The sequence below is a fragment of the Capra hircus genome (assembly GCF_001704415.2).
Source record: "Capra hircus breed San Clemente chromosome X unlocalized genomic scaffold, ASM170441v1, whole genome shotgun sequence".
Lineage (NCBI taxonomy): Eukaryota > Metazoa > Chordata > Mammalia > Artiodactyla > Bovidae > Capra > Capra hircus.
In genome coordinates this window covers 21,599,513-21,620,538 of record NW_017189516.1, presented here as the reverse complement: position 1 = coordinate 21,620,538, position 21,026 = coordinate 21,599,513, and the positions used below count along the sequence as shown (strand labels likewise).

Sequence of the window (21,026 nt, the reverse complement as noted above, 5' to 3'; positions counted from 1 at the left end):
AGGGAGCAGGGAAAAATTTGTGGCAGAAACAAGCTCTCATTAAGACCATATGCTGTATTTCTAATCGATGGCTTTTAGAAGTAATTCCCTGACATTTCATTCATTTTTACTGCCTCCCCTTCAGGGGCAGGAAGAGCAGCATTGTTAGCCCGCCTTTATAGATGAGGGTATTTAGAAACAGAGAAGTTCAATGGCTCAGCCCCAGTCACAGAGTGAATCAGAGACACTGCCAGCCTCGAATCCAGAATTCCGACTTGAGCTTTTGTGCCAAGATCCCTTGGGGCACATTTCCTCTCTAATTTGCATAAATCATCAACATTTTTTTCCAAGCTTGTGCTGAGAAAGCCCCTTTTCAAACAGCGGAAACTCCCTTTGCCTTCTGTCGCCTTAGTTTTATTTTATGAACCAAATTCTTTTACTTCAACACGTAGACTTGCTATTTTCCCTTCCGTTGAGCCCTTTTCGAAAGAGGTCGTGACCTTTGCTTAGAGATGCAGTATAAACCGGTGAGCCTAAATGAAATAAAACAGATGATCTGCAGGCCATATAAAGTGTAATTTCAACTAATGTTCAAAATCCCATGCAGTTGATTATAAATCTTGGATCCTGGCAGGTTATCAGGAAAGTAAGAATGGATAAATGGCGCTACCGATGTTTGGACCCCGTAGGGCGGAAGATGTCCCTCCAACCTTGGAACAGATTCCTAGGATTAGAAATAAGAAACTGGACATACCAGAGCTATGAAAGCTTTGAGAAATTTCAATTTGGAGATATGTAGGGAACCATACCTGAGACTGAAGGTATGTGAGCCTGGGCTTTTAATCACCAGCATAATTACATAATTACTCACAATCTTTTCACATATTTAAGACATTCTTAGCTTATGACCTCATCTGTCTGATGGTCCTTAGGTGACTCCAGTATTGAGGTTTCTGGGCATGAACTACGCTTCCTGGAATCCCAGGTCAGCACTTAGTGCCTTGCTGACACTCACAAAATACTAATAATCCTCCTGAAAGTAAAAACATATGCAGTCTGTTTGGAAAAATCTTCTCCTCCCTGTCAAGTATGTTAGATAATCAAAATAATTTATGGCTTGTCTGTTTAACCATTAGGAAAAAAAAAAAAAGGAGTTCTATCTATTTGAAATCTTTGGTAAAATAAAGTTCAGCACAGAGGAAAGACTTTTTGTCTACATGACATAGTAATTTACTTTATTACTTATCACATTAGTCAGCTATTGCTGCAGTCATGCTGTGTAACAAAAGTTTTAAGCACACCCGAACTCAGTAGCTTTAAATGTTTATTTCCTGCTCATGGGGTGGGGGTTCTGTTGATCTCAGCTGAGTTTGGCTGCATGCTGTAGCTTGGGTCCAGGTCTGCTCCACGTGTCTCTTCATTTTCTTTGGGCCAGCAGCTTCCTGGGTGCATCCTCATCTTCCGGTAGATAACCAGAGAGCAAAAGGCAAGCCAAACAATGCAAGCACCTTTAAAGTCTTGGCTGGCATCACACCTGCTCACTCTCCGTTGGTTACAGCAAGTCACAGACTCAAGTCCAAGGTCAGTGGAGCAGGGGAGGACCACAGCCCAAGAGGGAGGGGGAATGGGAATAAATATTTACTGGATAATACTCCAGTCTCTCAGAATTATCATCCCTGAAAGCCTGTGTTATGGACTGAATTGTGTGAAGTGTGTGAAAGCGTTAGTCACTCAGTCGTGTCTGACTCTTGGTGACCCCATGGTCTGTAGCCCGCCAGGCTCCTCTGTCCATGGGATTGTCCAGGCAAGAATACTGGAGTGGGTGGCCATGCCCTCCTCCAGGGGATCTTCCCAGCCCAGGGATCGAACCCAGGTCTCCTGCATTGCAGGCAGATTCTTTACCATCTGAGCCACCAGTGAAGCCCATGGAGTGAATTGTACCCCCTCAAATTCATAATGTTGCAGCCTGACCCCCCCCCAACCCCTCAGATTGTGAATGCTTTAGGAAATACGGCTGTTAATGAGGTGATTAAATAGAAATGAGGCCATTAAGGGAGCCCTAATCCAAACTGGCTGGTATCCTTATAAGAGAAGGACATTTAGATACACAGGGGAAAGGCTGTGACAGGACCCAGCGAGAAGGTGGCCAAGGAGAGAGGCCTTGGAAGAAACCAGACCTGTCAACACCTTGATCATGGGCTACCAGCCTCCAGAACCATAAGACGATAAATTTCTCTTGTTTAAGCCACCCAGTCTCTGGTATTCTGTTTTGACAACCTGAGGTAACATAGCATGTAAACCCCGTGTGGGTGACTCAGGGAATGTGTCTTACTCACCGTGTTGTCTCTCCCACAGTACTTAGCACATTACCATGTGTACATGTTTATGTATATTTGGTGAATGAATGAAGTCTTCTCTCAGTTTCTATATCAATAATTATTTATTTTATCAGCCAGACTCATGGTTAGAAACCTGTTTAAAGTTTTTCTAAGCCCAATGGAAATTTTTGGGATCAAATGACTGGGGCAGCTTGTAACATCTACAGAGTGATTCTAGGAACCAGGGCCTCACCTGCCAGATCCTGTCTCCATAGCCTCTCACTGAGGCACTTGGCCTTGTTTTTGTAGAGAAAATGACTACCAAGAGAATGCCAGATTATATTTTCCAAAGGTGATGACAACAGTATCTCCCATCCCAGCTGCTCGTCTAACAGTGTGACTTTGACATTGCTCCCATTGAGAGGTAGGGTCTGTGTTTTTCTGCCTTTGAATCTGTGTGGGCCTGTGACGATGATGCAAGTGACACCATGTGACTAGGCTAGGTCATAAAGGACAGTACAGTTTCTGCCTTGTTTGCTGGAAAAATTGCGTTCGGTGTCCTGAGCTGCAGTGGCAGAAGTCCAAGGCTACCATGCTGTCAGGAAGCCCACGCTACATGGAGAGAACACATGAAAGTGTTCTGGCCAAGAATCCCAGCTAAAGTCCCATCTAACAGCCAGCATCAACCACCACATAGGAGCAATGCTGCCTCCACATGACTCTGGCCCCCAGCCATTGAGTCCTCCCTGTTGAGGCCCAGATGTTGGGGAATAGGGACAAGTCCTCCCCACTGTGCCCCATCAGAATTCCTGACCCACAGAACCTGCGAGCACGATAAATGGTTGTTTTATGCTGCTGTGCTTTGACATAATTTGTCCCATAGCAATAGTAAGTGGAATAAAAAGGCCAGGTTTATACTCTTAACAGCTACCTAGAAAATTCTGAGAAAGCTCTCCAATTGGCCAGGCTTGAGTCACATGCCTACCCCTTGAGCCAACTGCTCCATCCAGGAGGAAGTAGATTAGCTCTAGCCTAGTTTATGTCTGTGGAGAAGGCAATGGCACCCCACTCCAGTACTCTTGCCTGGAAAGTCCCATGGATGGAGGAGCCTGGTGGGCTGCCATCTCTGGGGTTGCACAGAGTCAGACACGACTGAAGCAACTTAGCAGCAGCAGCAGTTTATGTGTGAATTCTTGAGGGGTCGTTATGGCCACACACCAGACACCCAAGGCTAGAGTTATTCACCAAAGGTGGTAGGGGTGGTATCAGAAGGAGTATGCGACTGTTCTGGGCAGAGTGAAATAAGAGCTGTACTGTATCATCTTTAATTGGTAATCTTTTTTTGGAGGGAGGAGGAGGTTTAAGATGGTTTCTTTTATGTTTTAAAAATTTTCATTGGAGTATAGTTGATTTGCAATGCTATGTAACTTTCTGCTATACAGCAAAGTGATTCAGTTATACATATATCCACTCTTTTTTGGATTTTTTCCCATATAGGTCATTACAGAGTATTGAGTGAAATTCCCTGTACAATACAGTAGGTCCTTATTTGTTACCTGTTTTATATATATAGTAGTGTATATATGCGGAGAAGGCAATGGCAACCCACTCCAGTACTCTTGCCTGGCAAATCCCATGGACGGAGGAGCCTGGTAGGCTGCAGTCCACGGGGTCACACAGAGTCGGACACGACTGAAGCGACTTAGCAGCAGCAGCAGCAGCAGTGTATATATGGAGCTTCTCTGGTGGCTTAGATGGTAAATAATCCACCTACAATGCAGGAGACTCGGGTTCAATCTCTGGATCGAAAAGATCTCCTGGAGAGGGAATGGCTACCCACTTCCATATTCTTTCCTGGAGAATCCCATGGACAGAGGAGCCTGGCAGCTGCAGTCCATAGGGTCACAAAGAGTCAGACTCTACTGAGTGACTAAGCACACACTGTGTGTGTATGACAACCCCAATCTCCCAAATTTATCCCTGCCCCCCCTTACCCCGGTAACCATAAGTTTGTTTTCATCTATAACTCTGTTTTCTAAATAAGTTCGTTTGTACCATTTTTTAGATTTCACTTCTAAGTGATATCGTACGATGTTTGTCTTTTTCTGTCTGAGTTACTTTACTCAATATGACACTCTAGGTCCATCCATGTTGCTGCAGATGGCATTTTTTTGTTCATTTCTATGGCTAAGTAATTTTCCATTGTATATATGTACCATATCTCCTTTATCCATTCCTCTGTTGATGGACATTTAAGTTGCTTCCATGTCTTGGGTATTGTAAATAGTACTGCAATGAATATTGTTGTTCAGTTGCTCAGTCGTGTGTGATTCATTGCTACCCCATGGGCTGGAGCACTCCAGGCTTCCCTACACGTCACTGTCTCTCGGAGTTTGCTCAAGCTCATTTCCGTTGAGTCGATGATGCCATCCAACCATCTCATCCTCTGTCGTCTTCTCCTCCTGCCTTCAATCTTTCCCAGCATCAGGGTCTTTTCCAGTGAGTCGGCTCTACATATCAGGTGGCCAAAATATTGGAGCTTCAGCTTCAGCATTAGTCCTCCCAATGAATATTCAGGGTTGATTTCCTTTAGGATTGACTGGTTTGACCCCCTTGCTGTGGGGAAGGAATACTCTCAAGAGTATTCCCCAGCACCACAGTTTGAAAGCATCAATACTTTGGCCCTCAGCCTTCTTTATGGTCCAATTCTCACATCTGTACTGGAAAAACTATGAGGGCTTCCCTGATGGTTCAGATGGTAAAGAATCTACCTGCAATGCTGGAGATCAGAGTACTATCCCTGGGTTGGGAAGATCCCCCTGGAAAAAGGAATGGCAACCCATTCCAGTATTCTTGCCTGGAGAATTCCATGGACAGAGAAGCCTGGAGGACTATAGTTCATGGAGTCGAAAACAGTTGGACACAACTGAGTGACTACACTTTCACTTTCCTTGACTATATGGACCTTTGTTAGCAAGGTGATGTCTCTGCTTTTTAATATGCTGTCTAGGTTTGTCATAGCTATTTTTTAAGGAGCATCTTTTAATTTCATGGCTGCAGTCCCCGTCTGCAGTGATTTTGGAGCCCAAGAAAATAAAGTCTGTCACTGTTTCCATTTTTTCCCCAATTATTTGCCATGAAGTGATGGGACTGGATGCCATGATCTTAGTTTTTAAATGTTAAGTTGTAAGCTAGCTTTTTCACTCTCCTCTTTCACCCTCATCAAGAGGCTCTTTAATTCCTCTTTGCTTTCTGCCATAAGGGTGGCATATCTGAGGTTATTGATATTTCTCCTGGTAGTCTTGATTCCAGCTTGAGCTTCATCCAGCCTGGCATTTCACATGATGTACTCTGCATATAAGTTAAATAAGCCAGGTGACAATACACAGCCTTGATGTACTCCTTTCCCAGTTTTGAACCAGTCAGTTGTTCCCTGTCCAGTTCTGACTGTTGCTTCTTGACCTGCATATAGGTTTTGCAGGCGGCAGTTAAGATGGTCTAGTATTTCCATTTCTTGAAGAATTTTCCACTGTTTGTTGTGATCCACGCAGTCAAAGACTTTAGTGTAGTCAGTGCAGCAGAAGTAGATATTTTTCTGGAATTCCCTTGCTTTTCCTATGATCCAGGGGATATTGGCAATTTGATCTCTTGTTCCTCTGCCTTTTCTCAACCCAGCTTGTACATCTGGAAGTTTTCGGTTCACATACTGTTGAAGCTTAGCTTGGAGGATTTTGAGCATTACCTTGCTAGCATATGAATTTAGAGCAATTGTACAATAGTTTGAACATTCTTTGGCATTGCCTTTCTTTGGGACTGGAATGAAAACTGACCTTTTCCCGTCCTGTGGCCACAGCTGAGTTTTCCAAATTTGCTGGCATATTGAATGCAGCACTTTAACTGCATCATCTTCTAGGATTTGAAACAGCTCAACTGGAATTCCATCACCTCCACTAGCTTTGTTCGTAGTGATGCTTCTTAAGGCCCCCTTGACTTTACACTCCAGGATGTCTGGTTCTAGGTGAATGATGACACCATCATGGTTATCCAGGCCATTAAGACCTTTTTTGTACAGCAGTGAATATTGAGAGCATGTATGTTTTTGAATTATGATTTTCTCTGGATATATGCCCAGGAGTGGGATTGCTGGATCATATGGCAGCTCTATTTTTAGGTTTTTTTTTTAGGAACCTCCATACTGTTCTCCATAGTGGCTACACCAATTTATATTCCCACCAACAGTGCAGACAGATTCTCTTTTCTCCACAGTCTCGCCAGCACTTATTGTTTGTAGATGTTTTGTTGATGGTCATCTGACCCATGTGACATGATACTCATTGTAGTTTTGATTTGCATTTCCCTGATAATTAGTGATGTTGAGCATCTTTTCAAGTGCTTTTTGGCCATCTAAGGTAGATGGCTTCTTTAAAAAAGAAGATGGGAGGAACTTCCTTTGCAGTCCAGTGGTTAAGACTGTGAACTTCCAATGCAGGGGCCATGGATTGGATCCTTTGTCAGGGAACTAAGATCTCCCATATGCTGTGCAGCATGGTTAGCAACATTTTTTTTTTTTAATTGGAAAAAAAAAGGTCAGAGATCAGGCTCTATTACTCACAAGCGGTGTGACTTTGAGGGAGTTCCTTTGCCACCCTGAGCCTAATAAGAATATTTTTTTCTACTTCTCTGGCAAGTTGTTAAGAGTGTGTTAGAAGCACTTTTCATTTTAGTCAAAATTTATGTCGTCTGTCATCACTTGGAAGCAGGACTTCAATGTCTTGCTGAGGTGTCCACATCGCAGTCTGCATTCATTTCCACATGGCTGCCGTCTTCTCTTTCCATCCCCAAACACACACACATACTCGCCAGTTGCATATGACGTGCATGCACACATATTGTTGTTGTTGTTTAGTCACTAAGTCATGTCTGACTCTTTGTAACCCCATGGACTGTAGCCCTCCAGATTCCTCTGTCCATGGGATTTCCCATGCAAGAATACTGGAGTGGCTTGCCATTTCCTTCTCCAGGGGATCTTCCCAACCCAGGGGTCGAACTTGCATCTCCTGCATTGCAGGCAGATTCTTTACCACTGAGCCACCTGGGAAGCCCACATACGTTTTAAATATGTATTTTTCATATATTCCCCACATAACCAAACCTTTCTTCTTTTCTGAAAGCCAGTAATATTTTTGCAGCCTAGAAAATTTCCCAGGATCAGCACACTTTTTCTATAACGGCCCAGAGAAGAAAAATTTTAGGCTTTGTGGGCCACATGGTTTGTGTTGTGACTACTAAACTCTGCCCTTGCAGACAAAGCAGCCACAAACAATATATAAGTGAATGGATGTGGCTAGGTTCCAAGAAAACTTTATTTACAAAAACAGGTGGTGAGCCAGATTTGGTGCACACGCTGTAGTTTGCTATAGAATCTATATCACCACTATCCAATAGAAATATAATGCAAGCCACATATGTAGCTACAGAGAGAGGGGATGTCTCCCTAGTTTCAATTCCCAACCTGCTCCCTTGTTGCAAGAGAAGGTATCCAGGCAGAGCATCAAAATACATGAACACTGCAGAAGGGAAGTTGTCAGAGTACAGTGAACTGTCTCCGATAGCTGCCAATGAACTCAAGCAGGCCAAAGGGATAAGGAATGGGGCATCAATAGCGTCTGCCTTGGGGAGCAAACCTAAGGAAGAAGTCTGTGCCTCGGATGGTAGAACAGTGAAGTGTGGGAGAGGGTACTAAGGCATTGGAGATATCACAGTGCTGCTGGATCAAAGCTTTCCTGAAGCCAGCCAGATCTTAACTCTGGACTTTAAGGTTATGTGAGCCAATACATCCCCCAATCAGTATGTAAGCTGGTTTTCACGTGGGGTTTCTATGACTTGTAATGGAAAGCAGTTTTTACTACTCTAGAAACAAGCTGATTAACTCAGAGATTCTTTGGATGCTGAATAGTCTTAGTATACGAATTGAGATTGGCAGAGGTGTAAAGTTTCTCATTTAAGTGTTTCTCAGCCCCCCTTTATTTGATAGGAAACTTCCCTCCCATTCCAGCCCCTCAATCAACAAAACAAGCACAACTTTTTTCCCTCTCCAATTCTATATCAGTGGTAAAATAAGACTTAAGAAACATCCTGAGGAGTTTGGGTAGGATCTATTTCTGAATTGCATGTGGTCCAACCTATTGGCTGAAGCAGAGCGTAAATGTACCATTATTAAAGAAGGTGTGATACACACACACACACACACACACACACACACACACACACACACACACACACTGGAATACTATTCAGCTATTAAAAAAGAAGGAAATCTCGCCATTTGTGACAGCATGGATGGACCTTAAGGGCACTGTGCCAAGTAAGATAAGCCTGACAGAGAAAGACAAATACTGTATGATGTCACATATGTGGAGTCTAAAAAACAAAACAAAACGCATAGAGAACAGATTGGTGGTTGCCAGAGGCAGGGGATGAGGGGGAAGGCAAAATGAGTTGAAGGAGGTCGAAAGGTACAGACTTCCAGCTATAAAATAAGTAAGTCATGGGATGTAACTACAGCATGGTAGCTCTGGTTAATAATACTGCATTGCAGGACTTGAAAGTTGCTAAGAGAATGGCTCTTAAAATGTCTCATCATCAGAAAAAGATTGTGTAACTATCAATGGTAATGAATGTTAACTAGACTTACATTGTACTGATCATTTTCAGTATATATAAATATGGAATCATTATGTTTTTTACTTGAAACTAATATAATGTTATATGGCAACTACATCTCATTCAAAAAAGAAAGAAACCCTCAGTCCAAAAGAGACCAGGGCAGGTATGGTAGGTTGTTGGGTCCCTAAACACACATTTCAACTCTCCTCACTGACAGTCCTTTAGAGCAAGGCTCTTCCTCCAATAACCCACCTTCTTGTATATCTGTGCATGAGAGATGGCCATGTGATTCCATTGTAGCCAGGGGGACACAGTCAGAAGTTAGCTGGCATTGCATCTTCTGTTGCATTTCCTTTGGCTGGAGTGAGGGGCTGGGGAGACAGACAGGCCTTGGTTTCTTCTTGGCCTTTGTGGGCCACCCTCCTAGACCTGGACTCGATTACCCTGACTCCTTATTGCCTGAGATAAATCAGGGCCTTTGCCATTAAGCTAACAACCACAGTTGTTGAGTTTCTCTTATGGGCAGCTGAATGCAGTCCTGTGTGATGCAGAATTATGGAAACCTCTGCCTCTTTGTACTTCCCTGGTGGCTCAGACGGTAAAGCGTCTGTCTACAATGCGGGAGACCTGGGTTCGATCCCTGGGTTGGGAAGATTCCCTGGAGAAGGAAATGGCAACCCACTCCAGTACTCTTGCCTGGAAAATCCCATGGACGGAGGAGCTTGGTGCAGGCCACTGTCCATGGGGTCGCAAAGAGTCGGGCATGACTGAGCGACTTCACTTTCACTTTCTGCCTCCTTACTTTCACTGGGATAGTCCTTTACCACCTTCCCAAGGATCACAGACATGTAGGAGACCTCAGAAGGCCTAAACTGTGGCCAGGGCAACCGATCCAAATCAGAACATATGAAAGTGGATAGAGCAGAGCTGAATGGCCATGGGAGGACCTCGGCCAGCTTACTTTTAAAAGTGTTCTGGGAATCTAGAGTAGATCATACAGGGTTGGCTGGTGAATGAGAGGCTCGTTCATCCCTCTCATTGGTATAGACTCGACGAGTGAGAAGTGCCCAGATCTCAATTCCAACGCATGGAGGGAGAGGGGTGCCCCCCACCGCTGCAACAACAAGCAGTGCCTGGGACACCAGCTGGGTATCCAACAATTCAGCTGAATTCTGACCCCATCTACCCGGAGAGAGAAACAGATCCCTCAGGTTAAGGGCTCAATCCCGCAAGACAGCCCTCCACCTGCAAGTCCAAGTTGTCACCTGTGCTTCTAACCTACTAGCTCTAAGTCAGAGCCTCCCTCAGCCTCCTCCTCAGGTTTGATTAATTTGCTAGAGCAGCTCACAGAACTCAGAGAAACCTTTTACTTACTAGATAACCGGTTTATTATAAAAAGGTATGTCAGGAACAGGCAGAGGGAAGAAATGCATAGGACAGGTGTGTGGAAAGGACAAGGAGCATCCATGCCCTCCCTGGACTTACCACTCTCCCCACTTCTCCACGTGTTCACCAGCCCGGAGGCTCTCCTAAACCCTGTCCTTTTGGGTTATGGGGTTTCATTACACAGGCACGATTGATTAAATCACTGGCCATCAACGAGTGATTCAGCTTCCAGCCCCTCTTCCCTCCCAGGAGATCAGGGGATAGGAATGAAAATTCCAAGCTTCCAATCACAGGGTTGGTTCCTCTGGTGACCTGCTCCTATCCTTAATAAGGAGTCCAAAAGTCATCTCATTAACAGAATAAAAGACACCTTTATCACTCTGAGCACTTAAGAAATTCCAAGGGTTTTAGGAGCTCTGTGCCAGAAAGGGATGAAGACCAAATCTATATTTCTTATTGTCAATCACGCAATCACAGCATTCTCTCTTGGACGCTGCCAGAGAAGAGTGAGCCATCAGAAGCTAAATGACAACCCCAAGCTTCACAATGGGAAACATCTCCCATTTCTCTAGGACCTGAGTGCTCACCAAACCCTCATCCCTCAAGAAAAAGGCCTTTCATTTTAGCTCCTGTGCTCTCAGGCACCCCCATCATTCTCTCCACTTTTCTTTGCTGGTAGTTTATGGCATTTAAAAAACAACCATCACAACAAATTGCCTTTTCTTCTTGCCTTTCCAAAAAGAAACCTAAGTGCTAGTATTATTTTCCACTTTTAATCACGGCTTGACAGAGATGGAAAGTTAAGTCATGTAATTGCTTTTGTGTTTTGTACTTCTTTTCACTATTTTGGAAAAAAAAAAAGAAATAGTTCAATGGATAAAATGTGGGTTTACACCAAACCCCAAACACCACGAGCGTTAATGACAACCATGTGTTATTCTGGAGAATATGCCCCTACTCTGTGGGAGTGAGAAAAAAATCCGGCACTGCTCGGCTTGTACGCAGAGGAAGCCAAAGAGTTCCAAAGGTGTGTTTGAGGACAGAGAGTTGTTTCAGGTGTCTCAAAGTAAAAAAAGATATATTTTGTAAAAATGTAAGATGTAGATAACCATAGGCATTCTTGCAGCAAGATTGCCTTCCCCAAACTATTGAGTCTTGAAACATCAGTCTCAGAACTGGAAGGCTGGGATGCCTGGAGGCACATGTGGTCCTTCCCGCCGCCTTCTGCCTGGATCGTCCACAAAACCACTGGGCCAGTATGTGGCCCTCTGTGCAGAGGCCAAGGAGAGGGGATGCAAACAGGTGGAGTGGCTGCTCGGCCTTGAATGCCCCCTATGCCCACTGAGAATGGAGCTGGATGGCCTCTCCCCCCAGCATGGATCTTTCCCCATCTCTCCCGTGGCCAGAAGCCTCAGGTGAGCTGGGATGAGCTCAGTAGGGACCCACTTGGTTCCAGGAGCCATGACTTGGCCCTGCGGAATCATAACTGCTTGCTGGAAGGGATGCTGCAATCCCAGTCTTTATATGTATGAACTTAGTGACTGTTCCAGGACTAGAAGCCCCAAATTGTAAAGTGCGTAGGAATTTCTGCTTGGTGACAAAGTCTAGTGTACAGAGACGAATGCCCTTTATTTTCCTTTTCCTTTTTACTTACTTTTTCTTCTTCTTTTTTTTGCAGTCTCTAAGTTTCTTTTAACATGAGTTTTTTAAAACAAGCATCCACTAGTGGGGGGGCCAGTGAGGGTGGGAGAGGAATGGAGGGCAGGGCAGGGGGAAGGAATTCCGCTCCACTGGTTATAAAGCTCCAGAATTAACTAGAATTACCTTGGCTCTTGAACTCTTATTTCCACTGATGGTGGAAACTGTCAGCATGCCAGTTCAATCCAGCTCAGCACTTCTTGTTTAGAGGTAGTCCCTCTCAGGGTAAATGCGGCCCTCCCTCATCCTCACCTCTTCCTTTCCCTTCTCCGAGGGGTAATCAAGGGCTGGCCCCTGGTCCTACAGGCCGCTGCTGGTACTCCCTGCTGCTGCTGCTGCTGCTGCTAAGTCGCTTCAGTCGTGTCTGACTCTGTGCGACCCCATAGATGGCAGCCCACGAGGCTCCTCTGTCCCTGGGATTCTCCAGGCAAGAATACTGGAGTGGGTTGCCATTTCCTGGTACTCCCTGACTTCTGCCCAATTGGATTATTCACCTCTAGATGCATAGCAAACCTCTCCAAAACTCAAAATAAGCACAGTATTTATTTTTCCAATAAAATCTGTGATTTGAGCAGGGCTTGGCAGGGACAGCTCTTTGATGTCAGCTGGGGTGGCCTGAGGACTGAGGGTTGGCATCACTCCACGGCCCCCTCAGACTGTGGTTGCAGGGTGTCATCTGAGACCTCATCTGGGGCTGTCAGCTGAAACACCTATACATGACCTCTGCCTGTGGTCTGGGCTTCCTCACAGCATGGCAGCTGGGCTCCAAGGGTAAATGAAGAGGAGAGGGGTTGGAGTGCGCCACTTGGCCTTCCATGACTTAGCCCTTAAAAATCGTGTGGTATCACGTCATCACATTCCGTTTGTCAAGGTGGTCACAAAAGCCTGCCCAACTTCAAGAGTTGGAGAGGAAGACTACTTCTTGGGGAGGGGGTGTTAATGGCACAGTCTAGAAGAGCATGTGAATTCATCAGTGTTGTATAGGCTGCTTTCCAAATACAGTCAGCTACACCCTCTCTTTCTTCTTGCATTGGCTGCTAATCATTTTAGAGCTGCCACGGTCTCTGGTTCCTGTGGTCCTCTCTAGTCTCCTCACTGCTACCCAGAGGCCTTTTGGTTTTCCAGCCTCAGCCATTTCTGTGTCGATCTTGGGAATGGAGACATTTACACAGCTGTTTCCGCATGCTTGAGAATGCTGTTGGCCTCCAGGCCTCCTGGGCTATGGCTATCCTATGGCTCCTCACCACGTTGGATGTGAGGCTTCTCTATGTAGCTTGCAACATCCCTGGTCTCCTCTGCTTGAGCCCCGGCCTTCTGGGGCCCATTCCAGCTGGCAGCGAAGAGGCAGTCTTCTGAGGGCAGACTGCCACATTAAGGACACTTTCTGTAAATTGTATCCACTGTCTCATCTTACCCCTTATTGGCCAGAACTTTGTCACATGGTCATATCTAACTGGGAAATGTACATCTTATTTTGGCAAACCATGGGTTCAGTTAAAAAGTTAAAGTTTTTTTTTTTTTTTTTAATCAAGGGAGAAAAGAATAGTTTTTTGGGGGGTGGGATGGGGAGAACTCCTATCTTAACAACAGAGGTAACATTTAACCTGAGAGCTTCAGGATGAGTCAGAGTCAGTAATAATAGGGCCAGGGGAAGAGTATTTTAGACAGAGGGAACAGCAAAACCAGGCAGGAGAGAGCATGGCTTATTCAAGGCATAGGAGTATAATTAGTGCAGGATGTGACTTGGGAAAGTGAAGGCAGGTAGACAGAAGGAGAAAGATGAGATGAAAGGAAAGGTGGGCAACTATTAGACAGTGCAGGGCCCTATTGGCTAGTTTGGATTTTATTCTAGAACGTGTTTCCTAGCAGACTCTCCCGCTTCCCTGGTAGCTCAGCTGGTAAAAGAGTCTACCTGCTCTGCAGGAGACACGGATTCCTGGGTCAGGAAGATGCTGTGGAGAAGGGATAGGCTACCCAATCCAGTAGTCTTGGCTTTGCCTCGTGGCTCAGATGGTGAAGAATCCGCCTGCAATGCATCAGACCTGGGTTCAGTCCCTGAGTTGGGAAGATCTCCTGGAGGAGAGCGTGGCAACCCACTCCAGTACTCTTGCCTGGACAATCCCCATCGACAGAGGAGCCTGGAAGGCCACAATCCATGGGATTGCAAAGAGTCGGACACAGCTAAGTGACTAAGCACAGCACAGCAGACTCTCCCACGTCTACAGTTCCCACAAGTAGCAATTTTTTTGGAGGGGTGCAAAAGTCCTTTAAAAACAAATATTTATTGACCGCATACTCAGGACAGGAAAATAGAAGGCATCATTGGGGGTGGGGTAGGAATAGCTTGATATTGGAGTATTAGCATTTAGAAGTTACCCAGTTTGGTCCATGTATTGATATTAGCTGAGTATCTCTGGGCAAGTTACTTAACTTCTCTGAGCCTCAGATTCATCGCTAGGCAACATTGTGAGTTTTAAACAAAATAATGCATATAAAGGTTCATGGTGAACTCAAGGGGCCTTATATACACTATTGTTATTGATATAGGGCTTCCTCTGTGGCTCAGTGGGTAAAGAATTCACCTGCAATGCAGGAGATGTAAGAGACTCAAGTTCAATCCCTTGGTCGGGAAGAACCATGGAGGAGGGCATGACAACCCACTCCAGTATTCTTAACTGGAGAATCCCATGGACACAACTGAGTGATTGAGCACATTATTGATATATTAATATAATATTAATGTGTAAGTTTATTACACTCTTTCTGGAGTACCCAAGGGCCTATTTGAGGGTGGGTGGGGGAGGGGAGAGGATGGATGTAGAGAAGGACCTAGAAGGAAAAGGGCTGAAGGGAGGGGCCCTGGGGGGTGGAGTTGGGAGGGACAGCAGGGGTAACCAGTGGGTCACTCAGGCAGTGTCAGGGGCCAGAGCAGACACTGTGGATACCCATCTCTGGATCCCCTCGGCCCACCTCTGAGTTCGCCTGCAGTTGCACTGAGCTGTTTCTAGAGAGCTTACAGGGCTTGCTTCTCTTTCCTTCTCAGCCTGTGGACTTCCTTTGGCAGCAAGGATCTTGCTGGAAGCATACAACCTGGAAATGCCACAGAGTGAGCATCCTGGGGAAATGCTCAACCCAGCTAAACCCGAGTTGGGTGTTTGGAGCGGGAGATGTGTTCTGACATGTGTCCCACATGGCCTCTCGGGGTCTTGGGTGGGAGGGAGCTGCCACCCTCAGGGTAACTTGCTCATCAACACCCCTAGAATGGGCTTCCCTCTTCATCTCATCTTTCCACTCCCTCACCACGCGGGTCACCTTCCGAATAAGCAATGTGCACCCAAATCCTCAGCTCAGGCTCAGCTTTCGGAAGAACCCCAGCCAAGCCCCATTCCCAACCCGCTTCCCTGGTGTATAAAGTGAAAGGCCTGAAAGCTCTCTCTTCCGGCTCCCTTCACAATTATGGTTGGCCACGTGATCCACTGCCAGGTATTGGCTCATAAGCCAAAGCCTTTTGGAAGGTTTCTTGGAAAGCTTTCACTTCTTTATAAAAGGAACAGATATTTTTGCTGCTGGCACACCTCCCCCGCCTTCCTGCCTTGACCATGAACATGCTCTTAGAGCTGCAGCAGCTGTCTTGAGGCCAGAAGGGAAGACCAGGAGGATCACAGAAACGCTGTCCCTGATGTATTAAGGCACTGAGCTCATATCTATAGACGTCGAATTCTAGACTTCTTTTGTGAGGAAACTAACCCTTGGGTTTGTTGAGGATGCCATTCACAAAGTGCTCAGTTACTTGCACCCAATGCAGTCTTAACAGATACTGTTGCTCAGGGTGCCAAGGTCAGTGGCGCCTGCATCCTAATTTCCCAGTCACAGAGACAGTGAGTCAGGCTTCTCTGCAGCAGACTGGCAAATCTAGGAGCAGCACGCTGCCCCTGCCCTGTCAACTCCCTGTCCTGTTCTTGCCCCTCGCCAAATTCCACGTGGGATGAACAAGGCCCCTCCTGGGAATTCTCAGACTTATAGATCAAGGAACACACGCAGCCTTGGAGATCACAGGCAAATCTCTGACCTGCTTCACTAATGTTCCAACCTCTATTTCCTTCTTTCTCGCTTCAGTTTTACAAAAGCAGCAAGCTCTGAAGGAAAAGGATAAGAATCTATCCAATGCGGGAGGCAAATCCCTGATTCCCCTGTAACATATTTTTCTTTTTCACTTCCTATCTCGTTTTGTCTTAGAAAGCAAGTCCATGAAAACTAAGCTTGTGATTTTCTTTTGACTGAATCAGGTACGATTGTTAACTGGTATTTACTGAGAGCCTGGATGGCTCCCAGCTAGGGGAAAATACCAACGAGATGAAAGGCCTGTCCTGCCCTAAAACAGGGAACGGTCTACTTAGGGAGGCATGTGGAGCCACCCAAGAGGGCATATAATTTGGAAGGCATGACAGCATAGGGGTCACAAGCGTATGTTCTGGAATGGATGACTTGCATCGAGCAAGTTTCTTAACATGTCTGTGCCTCAGTTTCTTCTCCCGAAATGGAGAGACTGCTACTGCTAAGTCACTTCAGTCGTGTCCGACTCTGTGCGACCCCAGAGACGGCAGCCCACCAGGCTCCCCCGTCCCTGGGATTCTCCAGGCAAGAACACTGGAGTGGGTTGCCATTTCCTTCTCCAGTGCATGAAAGTGAAAGGTGAAAGTGAAGTCACTCAGTTGTGTCTGACTCTTAGCAACCCCATGGACTGCAGCCTATCAGGCTCCTCCGTCCATGGGATTTTCCAGGCAAGAGTACTGGAGTGGGGTGCCATTGCCTTCTCCTAAATGGAGAGACTAAATTATACCTAATCCTTGGGATCTGGGGCTTTCTAGGTGGCACTTAGTGGTAAAGAACTCACCTGCCAATGCAGGAGACGTAAGAAACCTGGGTTCGATCCCTGGGTCGGGAAGATCCCCCGGAGGTGGGCACGGCAACCCACTCCAGTACTCTTGCCTGGAGAATCCCATGGACAGAGGAGCCTGGTGGGCTACGGTCCATGGGGTCGCGCAGAGTCGGACACGACTGAAGTGACTAAGCACACTTGCAATCCTTGGGGTCATTAGTTGCAGATGAAGTGAATTAGCTCTGGTGGTGATGATGATGTGTTCATTCTGCATCTCGGCAGTGCCCAAGACCATGCTTTGTACATCTTAAGCTCCAAGAATGTTTGCCTTCATCCAACACCTATTTCTGAGTATTCAGTTCACACTGGGCACTGTGCTAGGTACCCGAGGCAAACTAGACAGATAAGATACCTGCCCTCATGGTCTGCCAGGGACATGCCATGAAAGGCATTACACCTGTGACAAATAAGAACTCCAGGCAGAGGGCCCAGCCCACGTCCAGGCCTTGGGGTGGGAAGAGGGTGAGTATCTGAAGCCCAGAAGGAGCACACGTAAGTAGAGGCTGAAAAGGGGTCCAGACACTGTACATCTGGAGGGATAGGTGTACGCGGACGATCAAGGTCACATACCAGTGACTGGGTCCTAACGTGGGGAATTCTGCCACGGGACCCAGGGCAAGGTGTGTGAGAATCACACCCCGTGCAGCCTCCTGACCTCGGTCCGCCTGGCCCCCTGCCTGTCAGCAGCGTGGGGGGACCCCGGGCGCCCGTGGAAGCCAGGCAACGATCTCCTGCAGGCAACAGTTCTGATCCAGCCGCATAGGAAGATTAGCAATGGAAGATTAATTTCTCCTTGTCATTTCCCCAGGGGCCTTAAGCAATCTCGAGAGCAGTTCTCCTTGCCTAGAACCCCGCCCTCGGGAAGCTGGCGAGGGTGGGCTGCAGTGTGGCGCCAGGTGAAGGACAGCCCACAGCCCTTAAGTCCCAGCTTCGGAGCTGGATGGCTAGCCAGAGAGAAATGTGCGTGCTGAACCAGCATCACGGTCCCGTAATGGACGCTGAACAAAAGAACGGAGGGCAGAAGCATCGCTTTGCTGAGCGGGCTTTGCTTTCCATTTGGCTAAAGAGCGTGAAGGACGCTGGAAAGGGAGCTCCGGGATTCCCGGACTTGCGCTGTTGACGGCCACTGGGAGCAGGGCAGTCTTTGTCTCCAAAGAGATTTCTCAGTCGTGGCTCTGCCTGGAGGGCGGGGTGCTGAATCTAAGGCCATAGTCTCTCCTTCCTGCTAAAGAGATGGAGGGGGACAGGGCCGTCTTATGCTGGAGCTGGGGATCCCCGAACTGCACTCCCATAGGGGAGACTAAGGCCAGATCTTAGGAAGGACTTCCCAGTCTGAATGATAATCTTCACCCAAGAACTTGGTTAGAGGCTTTTCAGTGAAACCCAGGACACTGTTGTTTGGGGTGAATTGGAAGATGCTTAGGCTGGAGGGTGGAGGAATTGTCTGAAGTTTGGGACAGGCTGTGTCCCCCCACAGAGTTGTGTTTCCTGGCCACCAAGTGGCTGTGCCCTGCAGCCACTCAGCTGCATCCCATGCTGGGCCACTGGTGAAAGTTGCTCAGTCGTGTCCGACTCTTTGCGACCCCGTGGACTATACAGTCCATGAAATTCTCCAGGTCAGAATACTGGAGTGAGTAGCCTTTCCCTTCTCCAGGGGAACTTCCCAACCCAGGGATCGAACCCAGGTTTCCCACATTGCAGACGGATTCTTTACCAGCTGAGCCATAAGGGAACCCCATCAAACCTTTATTGGGAACTGATTGTGTTTAAAATAGGGTTCCACCAGGGTGACGTGGGGTGTGGTATTAACCTTTCAGATTCCATTGCTTCATCCCTGACACGGGCTTGATGATGTCTTCCTCACAGGCAGTTGGACCCCAGTGAACTATACAACACAGCTGGCATCCATGGCCATTGCTTCCGACGGGGTGCCTTCAACTACAGGGAAATGACTTCGCAAAATGGGACTGTGTCTCACAAGAGAACTCCTGAGGCAGGTTCATTTTGAGGGGTGGGGAGGGGCTAGCATCTCTGCTCCACTGTCCTCGGAGGTGATGACTCTCCTGGTCTAAAGACAACCAAAGCAATCGAAGACACCACAGGTTCAGTTTAAAGAAGCTGACACCTCCTTCTCTGTGGGTGGTGGAGTTTACTTCCAGTCTCTTTGTCTAGATTCTGCTTCCCAGGTGGCTTAGTGGCAAATAATCCACCTGCCAAGCAGGAGATGTGGGTTTGATCCCCGGTTTGGGAAGATCCCCTGGAGAAGGAAATGCAACTCACTCCAGTATCCTTGCCTGGGAAATCCCATGGACAGAGGAGCCTGGTGGGCTGCAGTCCATGGGGTCTCAGAGAGTTGGACACAACTTAGTGACTAAACAACCACCACCCATTGTCTAGGACTGGGTCACAAGGCTGTACTCCACCAATCTTTGGTAAGGAATATCAGGCCATCATGGTTGGCTTAGATCAAGCATAATTCACCTCCTTAAAAATTCCCTTCCCTGACCACACAACAGGGTGCACATCAGAAAAAAATTGGGGCTTGGTCATGGAAGAAGATAAAGTGTACTTGAGGATATAGAAGGAGAGAAGGGATCAAACCCAGGCTCCCTGAAGTGGAAGCGCAGAGCCCTCACCACTAGACCACCAGGACAATCCCTACCTTTATATTCTTGACTATATGTCATATTTCCACCGATAAAGAGAGAATATAACCCTTTGCTGGCAGGAACCTGTTCAGTTTTCTCTTCACCAGCCCAGGTTCATACTGGGTACTTCATAAACATTTGTTGACGATGACGATGACGTGTATAAATGATTGCAAACGTCATGAAGCAGTAGAGTTTGTACATATTTGTTTTTTTTTCTTTGAGAGTGGTAAGGGACTTTAGGAAACATAATGTAATTTTTGAAGCAGTTCTTCAAAGCATTACCCTAAAATTAATTTTGATATCAAGGAGGAGATACTACAGAGAAATAAAAGTCATAAAAGTATGTTGTTGTCTGATGAGAGGAAGTCAGGAGAAAAAAAAGTAACATACATCTAAGGGAATACATATATACACACACATACAGACATTTTTGGGTCCAGTTTTCACTTCCTGCTTTACCAAAGTAATCTATATTGAGAATTCTGCCTCCCCCGAGTCCCCCCATAGTAAAGTTTGTTGGGTTTTTTTTTTGGCAGTTTGGTTAACCGAACAAATCAATAGTGGCACCCAGTGGCTAGAAGGGTTAATCAGGGAACAGTAGTTTCTTTTTGGATCTTGATTTCATCAACCAGAGCCACATTAAAAATTAAACCACTGAGTCAAGCATTGAAGAAAATGTCTGTTTGAGCTTTGACTCTGGCAGCATTTTTTCCCACGCCTCCTTTTCTCTTAGCAGCCGAGATCTCACAGGCCCATCCTCCACCTTGGGGCCCAGAACTTGGTGGGGGGAGGGGTCTTAGAAAAAACCTTTGTCGTCTGGCACAGCTACAGGGATTGTGAAAAACTTGTTTATTCTATGTCCTTTCTAGAACTGAGTGAGCAAGTTTAATTATGTGCATTGCTGGAGTTCCAGGTCTTTCCTCTGGAGGACATTCCCCCCTAAAGTTGCTGACGTCTGATTCTTACTGGATTTCAGAAGGCAAGTGAACCAGAGGAAGCCAAAACCTCTGCCAGTTAACAGGATAACCAATTAACCAAACCAGTGAGAGGGAACACGGGAATGCCCAAATCTAGCTTTGGAGTTCCATCTTCATTCTTCCAGCAGTTAGCAAGGAGCACATGTGATATAGGCCAGACTGGTAATTCCTGAGTCACTAGGCTTTGCAAGGTTCTAAATCCTATTTATTGAGCTGCATGGGCTGTGCCTCTGACCCAGAAGGGAAGGTAGGCCCAGGTTACATGCTGACATAAGGAAAGAATAATTCTGTGTTCCAAGTAATCTGAAGGGATCCCCATGGCAGAGGCCACTCATTGTCCCTAACTAGCTCTCCCTCTGCCACCGCACCCCCCCCGCCCCCCGCTATATATACATATGGTGTGGGTTTTTTT

The 21,026-nt window shown here is 46.5% G+C and overlaps 1 long non-coding RNA gene across 1 annotated transcript; it reads left to right on the top strand.

Annotated features, from left to right (window-relative positions):
- The first annotated feature begins 596 nt into the window (after nt 1-596).
- Nucleotides 597-19,177, top strand: LOC106503836. Its single transcript, XR_001297536.2, has 3 exons — nt 597-800; nt 1,418-1,560; nt 18,853-19,177. It is a non-coding gene; the product is annotated as an uncharacterized LOC106503836 (long non-coding RNA).
- Nucleotides 19,178-21,026: the final 1,849 nt, after the last annotated feature.